The 9,853-nt window shown below is 42.0% G+C and overlaps 1 pseudogene; it reads right to left on the bottom strand.

Annotated features, from left to right (window-relative positions):
- Positions 1 to 784: 784 nt before the first annotated feature.
- LOC147454741 (pyruvate dehydrogenase (acetyl-transferring) kinase, mitochondrial pseudogene) lies at positions 785 to 1,924 on the bottom strand (annotated as a pseudogene).
- Between the last annotated feature and the right edge of the window lie 7,929 nt (positions 1,925 to 9,853).

Raw genomic sequence — 9,853 nt, 5'->3', positions numbered from 1 at the left:
GTGAAAGAAAATGGATTTACACTTGTAAACCAAATTAAACTCTTCTTCAGCCAAAAACCTCCATGTATTTAATGTTTCATGTTAATTAGTGTTTTTCTAAATGTGAAGTAAGGGCCATTACTCCATTAGCACCAGTTACTTTCACCACCAACTAGTCCGAATATATACAATAAACCCACTAGCCGAGGTTACATTTTCTCTAAACCCAAGCACTCACTCATCAAACCAACCGTGTGGACAGTGGAGATCATGCCCCAGTTCCGTGTTGATGATCTCATGAAATGACTTCATGTAATGCACATGGTGTATTATAGTCTTAAGGCAAGCAAGCCTACCACTACGTATTTTACTAAAACTTGGAAACATTCGATATTAATGATCAATGCGGCCTTTTCCTTTTCTATATGTTCACTTTTTTAATGACTTGGATGTCATTCTCTATATTTAGTTTACCATGTATATTTTCGGGTCAAGGTAGACTTACTGGAGGTTTACCTGAGGATTTTATGACTTCTCAAGTTCTAGTCACCAAGAAGAGATATAAGGCTTCTCAAGTTCTATTCACTTTTTGGGGGGGGGGGAGAGAGAGAGAGAGAGAGAGAGAGAGAGAGTATAGATGTGTCAATATTTTTCACCAAAAGAAAAGAGAGACAAAGACAGATCGACAAGAGAGACAGTATTAAAATTATGCTGGAACAATTAATTGGACAACGCCTTTGACAACGCCTCGCTGCTGCTTAACATAGACTTCCTCTCGTGCAGTCCGTCCCCGTGTGACAAGGGTCTAAGCTAGGGGCTCGTCAACATCACCTAGCTTGTGCAGGTGGAGGTAGGCATCAGTGCCATGGCCTTCCATGGAAATGAGCTGTAGATCTCCACCGAAATATCGAGCATAGAGCCTGCTCAAAGGAAGGCCACAACCGTAGCCGGCCATGGTAGGGGTTGAATCATCCCGGCGGGTGGATGGTGGTGATGAAGAGACATCGGAGGTACCATGGATGGCGGTGGTGTAATGGTAGCTCCAGATTTTTGGGAGTCCTCTACGAGGAATGCCACCTCCCTCATCAGAGATCTTAATGGTGATGTCTTCCAGGCCGTCGGCAACCACGAGCTTGACGGGCGGAAGGTTGTCGAGACGACCCAAGGAGGTGCAGCGCTCCACAACGGCGCGGAGAGAGTTCTTGAGAAGCTCGAAGAGCATGTGGTGGAGATGGGATGGCACGTAAGGGAAGGTGGCAGAGGGATGTCCATGCAGCTCCACCTCGGGGGCCTCTCCATATGTGCGCATGCAGAGGGTTCGGGCATCGGTAATAGCATCGTGGGCCACGGCCTGGGGGCTCTCGCGAGGAGAGATTAGGCCCACGTACCCGGGGGGATGTTGCTCCGGCCGGTGCAGAGCAACGTGCTGACCGATGAGCATGCGGATTCCGATGCGCGACATGTAGAAGCGGTCAAGGAAGGTATGGATTTGCAGGTCGTCGATATTACTGTTATCAGCAGTAGCTATAGTGGCACAGCGGCTCTGAGCAGAGAGCGATTGGAACTCTTGCTTGAGCTGGCGCACTCCCATGGCCATGCAGGGCGCCACGTCGTTATGACGCTGCTTGATGGCGTCTACGAGCTGCGTGAACGCGGCCTCGTCGTGGCTGTCTCGCACGGGCTGAAAGGCGCGCAACTCTTGGAACGAGGTGGCGTAAAGGTCGCGCACGTGCTGCACAGGCGCCTTGGAGGCGAGGGCGGACGGCAGGCCCTCCAGCTCGACCACGCGGTGGGCTAGGCGCACGGACAGCTCCTGATGCAGGAACTGCGCCGACTGCAGCAGATTGCTCGGCGTAGCAAACACGCCAAAGTCCAGCATGCGTTTCAAGCTCACTGCCGTCTGCCTCCTCAGGCTCCACTGCCCCACCTCCTCAGCCACCTTCCCTGCCAGCCGATGCATCCTCGGAATTTATAGTGCAAAAACTTTTCCTGCTGCTCCTGTCTCTTGTTGTCGAAACAACACTGATTGATAGCCTTTTCTATTCCTCTACGTGGCCTGCCCGACTTGGAATTTTAGCTCTACTCAATTCCAAAATGCTTCAAAACTGCTTGCCATACACATTATAAACTATTCCGGACGGCAGAAGAGGAATTTTCAATCCCAAGAAACATTTCCAGGACAGAGAGAGCCAAGGGCATGCTTTGAAGATTACATGGATAGAGGAAAGCTTAGTAAAACATGAGACAAACCACCACGCTTGATCATGCTTTCTATATATTGCTTCTTTCCCCTTTGCTCGTCTTGTTGACTATATCCTTTTGAAACCCTCTCAGTGCAATTGCTGAAAACAACACAATGCTATGGTTGAGACAAACCCTCGTGTGACAATAGCTCATTGCTTCCCGCCCCTTTCCCTCTTGGGCATATCTTTCTATAGAAAGCGTTTTAACTTTTGAACCTATGCCAATGAGCAACTACATCCACAGTCAATCCTTCGCTCTGCATTGGCTATCAATAGCCCATTGCTCCCTACGCCTTTCCCTATTCAATATCCTATAGTCAAACTTTCAAGAAAGCAATTGTCATAAAACAACTTGTGCTTTCAAAAATACCCACATTTAGCATACATGATGACCAAAGCTCTATACAACTAAATACCGTTTCTTTCAATAGCCATGACTATTATAAATCTCTCCATCAATTTGTTTGTCTGTATGAACAATCTGGATAATTCCATATGGCTTCGCGGTGCAAGCATGGAAAACAGCCTACAGCTTCCTCACCTTGATTTGTTGACCATATCCTCCAATTGTAGTATTCCAGAATTCCACATCCAAAAGAAAGGGGCCATCCAGACACTCCAATGCTTCTTATCATGGCATGCACTTTTGCAAGAACCTTCCTCAATATTCTCTTGCAAATGGGAGGAGGCATGGAAACCACCATTTCTCAAGTTAGCAGTTGCAAGGAGCCCTCTGCCTCTATTGTCGTAGCCCACATGTTTCCACACTTTGCTATCATGAACTATCTATCGTGACAATTGATCAAGGGCTAGGTTATATGGAATTGACTAAAGCTCAAATTTGCTAACTTGGTGTCTGATGATTGTGCAATGTCAAAATGCAGTTGCAATGACAATTTATCATGCTTGACAAAATTAGAGAGAGAGAGAGAGAGAGAGAGAGAGAGAGAGAGAGCGATGAATGGGTGACACAACAAAAAAAATTCATGGAATAAAATATACAAAATATGCATAAATCATCTTCCAAAATATCTCTATAAGTAGCTTGATCTAAATCTAAACCAGTGGCTCCTAAATAAATAAAGAGAGAAATTAAATTGTTGTTTGTGGATGTCATGGCTTCATCATCTTAAAACTCGTCATCTTTCATCTCATCATCTTCATCTTGGAAATCATCCTCGCTGAGATTGGCGGTGTTGGGACCCAAATCATCGATCTCTCTATCCCTTGTCTCAACCTCATCCAAAGTAGTAGGTGGAAGAGGGTCGAATACGGTCTCCACTTCATTACTGGCAAAAATGGTTCTTCCCAGAGGTGTTACGAGAACTACAAACCAAGGTTTTGGTTGATGGATTGATGGGATATATGTGACCTATAGAAGAGAAGCTCAAATTGACCGACATTGGTACTATGTTACAAGCAAATAAAGATAAAGAACGTCTACACTAACCTGTTCACGATTAGGTGAAAAAACTAAGTTTGCATACCTCCTCGTGTGATACACACTAAAGTCCACCATGTAGAGCCCATTCTCATGCCGTCTAGACACATTTGCAAACCACTGCACTCAAAGATAAAGGTATAAAAGATTCTAAAATTCTACCTTTAGTACTAATGTCCTTTCAATAGTCGCACAGTACCTAGATTCATCACCATTTGTGTCAATGTTTACCATGCTGTAGCACTCCATGGTGGTTCGACACTCACCATTGTGGCATGTACAAAAGTGTCGACCCTTTGAGTACACAGAGTTAAAGGAAAGGCACTATAAAATAAAAAATCAGTTACAAACATAAAATCAAGGAAAATGAGTGCTATATATGAGTACTATATACCTTTGGCAGACAACCTTGTGCAACCTCCAATTCTTTGTTAGTGATTTCGTCTCCCCATGCCTTTGCTTCGGTCATTTTCTCATGGATCCATTTTCTCGCTAATGAGATATGGGAAACATGCAAGGTGTCGAGGAATTGGGGATGCCCTCATGCCTCCATGAGCTTGCTTCCATGCTTCCCTCTATTGCAAAGGCCTTGCCTTTGCCATTGTCCACAAGTCCATCCACGTGGTCGTAACCTTTGCATTGAGAATGCAAATTTTTTTGACAACACGATGTAGATCCATGTCCATGTTAAATAATTTTCCCTTTTCACTTGGTAGGTGTAAAGTCATCCTCACACCCTCCTCATCTAAGAACATGCAAGGCATTGAGGGATCAAGGTGTGCCAAATACTCTGAAATGTAAACAAATGCATCTTTCATGATCCATCCTTTGGCCATGCATGCCTTTGGCTAGGCCTGTAGTCACACAAAATCTTTGGGAGTCTTTAAAAACATCTCTAGAAATAACATTTGTCGTGCATACATACTCCACATATAGCGATCTCCTCAACCACATGAACCAAGATGTGGACATGACTAAGAAGAACGGATCGAGAAAATGCATCCTCAATGGCACACACAATTTCCAAACAACTGAGTAGCAAGAAAAGAATCTATTTCAATTTATTTAGAGCTCAAAAACTACAAGATAACACACAAAAGTACATCAAAATAAGACACTAGAAGATATATAGTGTTTATAGAAAATTTTAGTTGAATGAGGTACCCTACTAACTCCCTAAGTTTTAAAATAGCTTCCCTCACTTTCTTGTCCCAGCACACATACTACTCACCGCCAAAATGAACTACAATATTAAAAGATTAAAATACCATATGATTTTAGTCTTGCACATAATATAATATTTAATTGAAAGGAGGGAGAGGATAGAGAGGAAAGATAAAATTACCTCTAACATCTTGTGCAAATCATGGGTCCTCAACCCATACAACAAAACGCTTCCACCTTTCTTTGCCTTTGTGGAAGCTTCCTTTAGTGACCTCATGTACCCCATGGGTGTGTGAATAGATGCGATGGAATCCTTCACTCGATCTAGCTCAACTTCTATTAGAATCCATGGGGCTTTACAAAGCACAATCTTTCCATTTGGGGCTTGATGCGGAGTGGCGGAGGTGGGGAGACGTTTCAAGGTCCTCAAATCTTCCCTAGTGTCCAAAGAGTCCTTTTTTCCCGTAATGTGGTCCCATAGGGTTTGAGAAAAATTCTTGCATATGTGCATGGGATCCAAGAGATTTTGTATTTTTAAGTCCTTCCAATATGGAAGCCTCAAGAATATGGAGTAGCGTGACATACCTTTTAGTGGAGTAGAAAAGGGTGGATCAATATTGTGGTGCTCTTCCCAAATGGTTGCCCAATCTCTTTTCATTTGTTGGAGCCTTGTATTTGCTATGACATTGGGGTAGAAAATGATGGTTGTTTGGATAGATTACCTTGTGTAAGGCATTTGAATGCTGCATCACCAATGATGGCCCACAAGTAGGACAAGCATTGTGGCCTGATGTGGAAAACTCTACATTCATATCATATCATTAGAGAAATGCTTCAAGCTTCAAATGCTAGGAAAGAGAGAAGAATGAACATACCATACCAGAAATATCACCAAGGCCAAGATAGTCGTGCATGGTCCACATAAGGATACCCCTCACAATGGCCTTTCTCCTTTCCTTTGGAAGAAGTGAAACATCAACAATGGGGATGCCCTTCTATAAATCCTCCAAATCCTTGATGAGGGGCTCGAGGTAGACATCAATATTTTCCAGTTTGTACTTCCCTCGCACAAGCAAAGAGAGAAGTATATTTCCCTTCTTGTTAGTCGACTCCCATGGTGAAATATTGTGGTTGATGATCACCACAAGCCAAGTGCTCCATGATATAGACGTGGTGCCAAATGGATTGACATTGTCACTTGCCAACCCAAGCCTCAAGTGTCAACGCTCTAGCCCGAACTCAGGCCAATGAGTCTCGATGTGCCTCCATGGAGGTGAATCAGCAGAGACATGCATCATCCCATCATTTGAGTGGTAGTTGTCATGCCATGTGAGATGCTCCGAAGGATAAGAATGCCTCAATACCTTGCGAGATAGGTGGTCCCCATGCCTCAAGAGAGGGATTGTTCATTTTTACTTGGTGCAAGGACAAAGAAGCTTGTCATTGAGCCATCGCTTGCATTTGGGGAAGATGGGAGGGTCTCGATTATCCCAATTGTCCTACAGACACGTGAATTGCAATTAGCTTAATTCAAAAACTCATGTGCTCTCAAAACTAAGTAGGGAGTATAGAGAAGGCGAGGAGGACGAGCTAAAATTTTAATAGTGCAAAGAGAAGAAATTATTAAAGAAACAATAAACAAAATCTAATAAGAATGAAATAAAATAAAATTTGTACAAAAAAGGATTGTTGAAAGTTGAAAAATCACCCTCTACAACATTAGATTCTTTTCCAATGTTTTAAAAAATCAAAACGCAAAATATGTGTGATAATAGCCGCAATATAGACACAATAATATCCGCAATAATATCGGTTTTAAAAAAGAAACAGAGCAAGGTATGCCATATTTTTGGAGTTATCTTGCTCAAGATTTCACCCATCATTGCAGCTGCAACAACAACGGATTCCCCCTTATACACACCCCCTTCCATCTCTCTCTCTCTCTCTCTCTCTCTCTCTCTCTCTCTCTCTCTCTCTCTCTCTCTCTCACACACACACACACACACACACACACACACACACACACACACACACACACACACACACACACACACACACACACACACACACACACACACACACAAACAATTTGGAGAGGGAGTATTCCACGGATGTTCGTTGGAGCTAGGGTGCGATGGTGGGAGAATGACATAGCACGCTCGAATGTTCGACCGCAAGGAGCTAATCAAGGTTAGTGTTTTTCACCTCCCCCTCCCTTACCCTATGTTTGACATGCACACATGCGCACACAAACACACACATAGATAGTTTGAAATACTCACCATTTATATTATGGATTTGTTTATTTTCCCACTGGGCTATTAGTTAGCATTGATTTACTTGTATAATGTATTCTTTTGTTGAGAGCAATTGATTGGTGAAAGAGAGAGAGAAAATGAGAGGGAGGTGTGTGTGACTAGTGCATGTAATTAGTGTGTGGTTAATTATAGTGTGAGAGGGAAGAAAGAATATTTTGTGTGATTAATGCATGAGAGAGGGAGATCGATGAATAGAGAGAGGAGAAAAATGTAAGTGAATTCGAGTTTTAATTAACTAAATTATTGAAAATAAGTAGGTTTAATTTTCAAAAACCTAAAAAAAAGAGTAGGTTTAGTTTAAAAAACTTAAAATAAACTTTAACAAAACTTTAAATGAATGTTTGAAAAGAAAACATCCATTTTAAAAAAGTAGAGAGAGAAAAAATGTGGAGAGAGAGATAGAGGGAGGAGTTAGAGAAGAGAGAGAGAGAGAGAGAGAGAGAGAGAGAGAGAGAGAGAGAGAGAGAGAGAGAGAGAGAAGAATAGGGGGGGAGAGAGAGAGATAGATAGATAGGTTTTATTATCGTCCTTGGAGGTCAAATATGACCTATGGGACCAAAGTTACATATAATGTAGTATGTGTATGGCTAATGAGTGACTCTCAATGCTCCAAAATTATGGTGATGAGAGTCGCAATGGAGAGCCCACACTGTGGCTAGGAGAGGAAAGTGTGTAGGTCTAAGGCATGGCTAAAAATGTGAGAGAAGCAAGTGCAGATGTGACCAAAAGCTGAGCACTCTAGTAGTGCATGGTACTCAGACTCTCGAACTTGCAGCAGTGAGCATAATGTGCACAGTCGATTTGACTCTTCTCCATTGCTCCAACACCCAGGTCACACTTTATACATTAGACCACCCATATTGCCCCCAACTACAAAAGCACGTTGTTTGCTGGAAGAGGAAACCGTACTCACACTTACAAAGTTATATGCTTGAGCCTATCCCCTTGTCAACGATACACACTATCTCAACCATTCAACTTAGCTCCCATTTCCTTCGATGCGAGACAACCGGATTTCTCCCAAGCTGTAATACATTGGCATTGTAGAAAAGCTTCATTCACTTGTAGCATTAACCTTTTTTGAAGTACAAGGTTGAACATGTCATGCATCCACTCATGGGTAAAACTCCCATCCATTTGATCATCGCCGGCTTGATACCTTGAAGATCTTCCACTTTGCGAGTGGCCAACTTTTCAAGCCCACCGAATACATGCTCAATAGTAAAAAAAGAGGGCATACATGGGAGTGAACCATAAAATGGCATTTTTTCAGCTTTCTCATATAATTGCCTACAATGTGTGTACATATCCACAAGACTCAAGTTACCAAAATTCTCAACCCGCTTGCCCCTCAAGTTTCTCCAAAATATTCCACATGCATGTGCCTTTTCCTGGACTTGAAAAAGTTGTTGCTTTACTTCCCATCTTCTTCTCTTCTTTTGAATCAATGCCTTGTATGTATGCAAATGACTTTGATAGTTGTCTTTGTCCATAGTTGCATCAAGCTTTATCAAGGACTTTTGAGCATCTTGACATTCTTTACCAAACCACCTTTTGCGTGATCTATCTTTGTTAATGCAATGTATAAGATGCTTTATGGCAAAGAATTCTTCGGCACAAGAACAAATAATTTTCTTAAAAGCTTCCCATTTAGTTTCCAATGGTGCGTCATATTGAAGCTTTGTCATCTATAACTTTTGCTCAACCATTTCAATGTACATTGGTGCCCGTTTAAAATCCATACATAGTGATAACTTCTCTTCCATTTGGCTAAGATTGTCATGCTTAGTTGATTCTCCAAATGAAAGATCAATACATAAGGTCCAATGGTCGGGTTCCCGGGTCCATTGTCCAAACATAAAACTCTGTATGCGATACATGATGGATTCGGCAAGTAGCATATAGTCAATCACACTGTCCCCATTATGTTTCCTACATGTAAATCCATTGGTTCCACTCCACAAAGATACACCATTGGCAATGAGCATACCCGTGCTATTACACATGTGTAAAAGTAACTTTTCATATTGATCCGGCTCTTTCTCATCCATTAAATACAATCATACAAGTGAACTTCCTCCAACACCCTTAAAATGAATGGCCTATTAAATTGTTGATTATCATGTTGCAATGTTTTTTTGCGAGCATTCATATCCCCAAATACAATAACATCACCTTCGCCTTTGAAATAAGCAGTGTCTCTTCTAAATCAAAAAATGTTTGATCTCTATCTATACAAGCATAAAAGGTGGAATCATGATAAGGAATGTAGAAATTGGCTACAAAAATGGGTGCTCTTTTTGGTGTCATAATTTTCATCCATACATAACGTTTGTGCTTGTAATCTTTCACAATTGATACAAAATCTTCCAATCCTTTCTTAACCATACATGCTACCCCTTCTAGCCCTCTTGAGTGCTTGAGACTCTACGAACACATCAATGAATGTATATTGTAATCCTCCAAGCCCTGAATCCTTTGTGTATCATGCTCCCAAGTTTCAAGAAGAAGTACAACATCGGCTTAGCTTGTTAGTTCATCAATTCCAACCCCCACATTCCATGGATAGCCATTACAATTCCAAAATCATATTTTCAATTGTAATTCGGTCTCATAGGTCACGCATCCCTATTTTCTCAAGGGACTTGCCTCCTCCTTGGGCACATTTTCTTCGTGAGAGATCTCCTTGTTTTTCTTATTCTTTTCCT

This window comes from Adiantum capillus-veneris, chromosome 7 (genome assembly GCF_014529385.1).
Source record: "Adiantum capillus-veneris isolate H3 chromosome 7, ASM1452938v2, whole genome shotgun sequence".
Taxonomy (NCBI): domain Eukaryota; kingdom Viridiplantae; phylum Streptophyta; class Polypodiopsida; order Polypodiales; family Pteridaceae; genus Adiantum; species Adiantum capillus-veneris.
The sequence above is the reverse complement of the archived record's forward strand: the minus strand, read 5'-3'. Positions and strand labels throughout refer to the sequence as shown.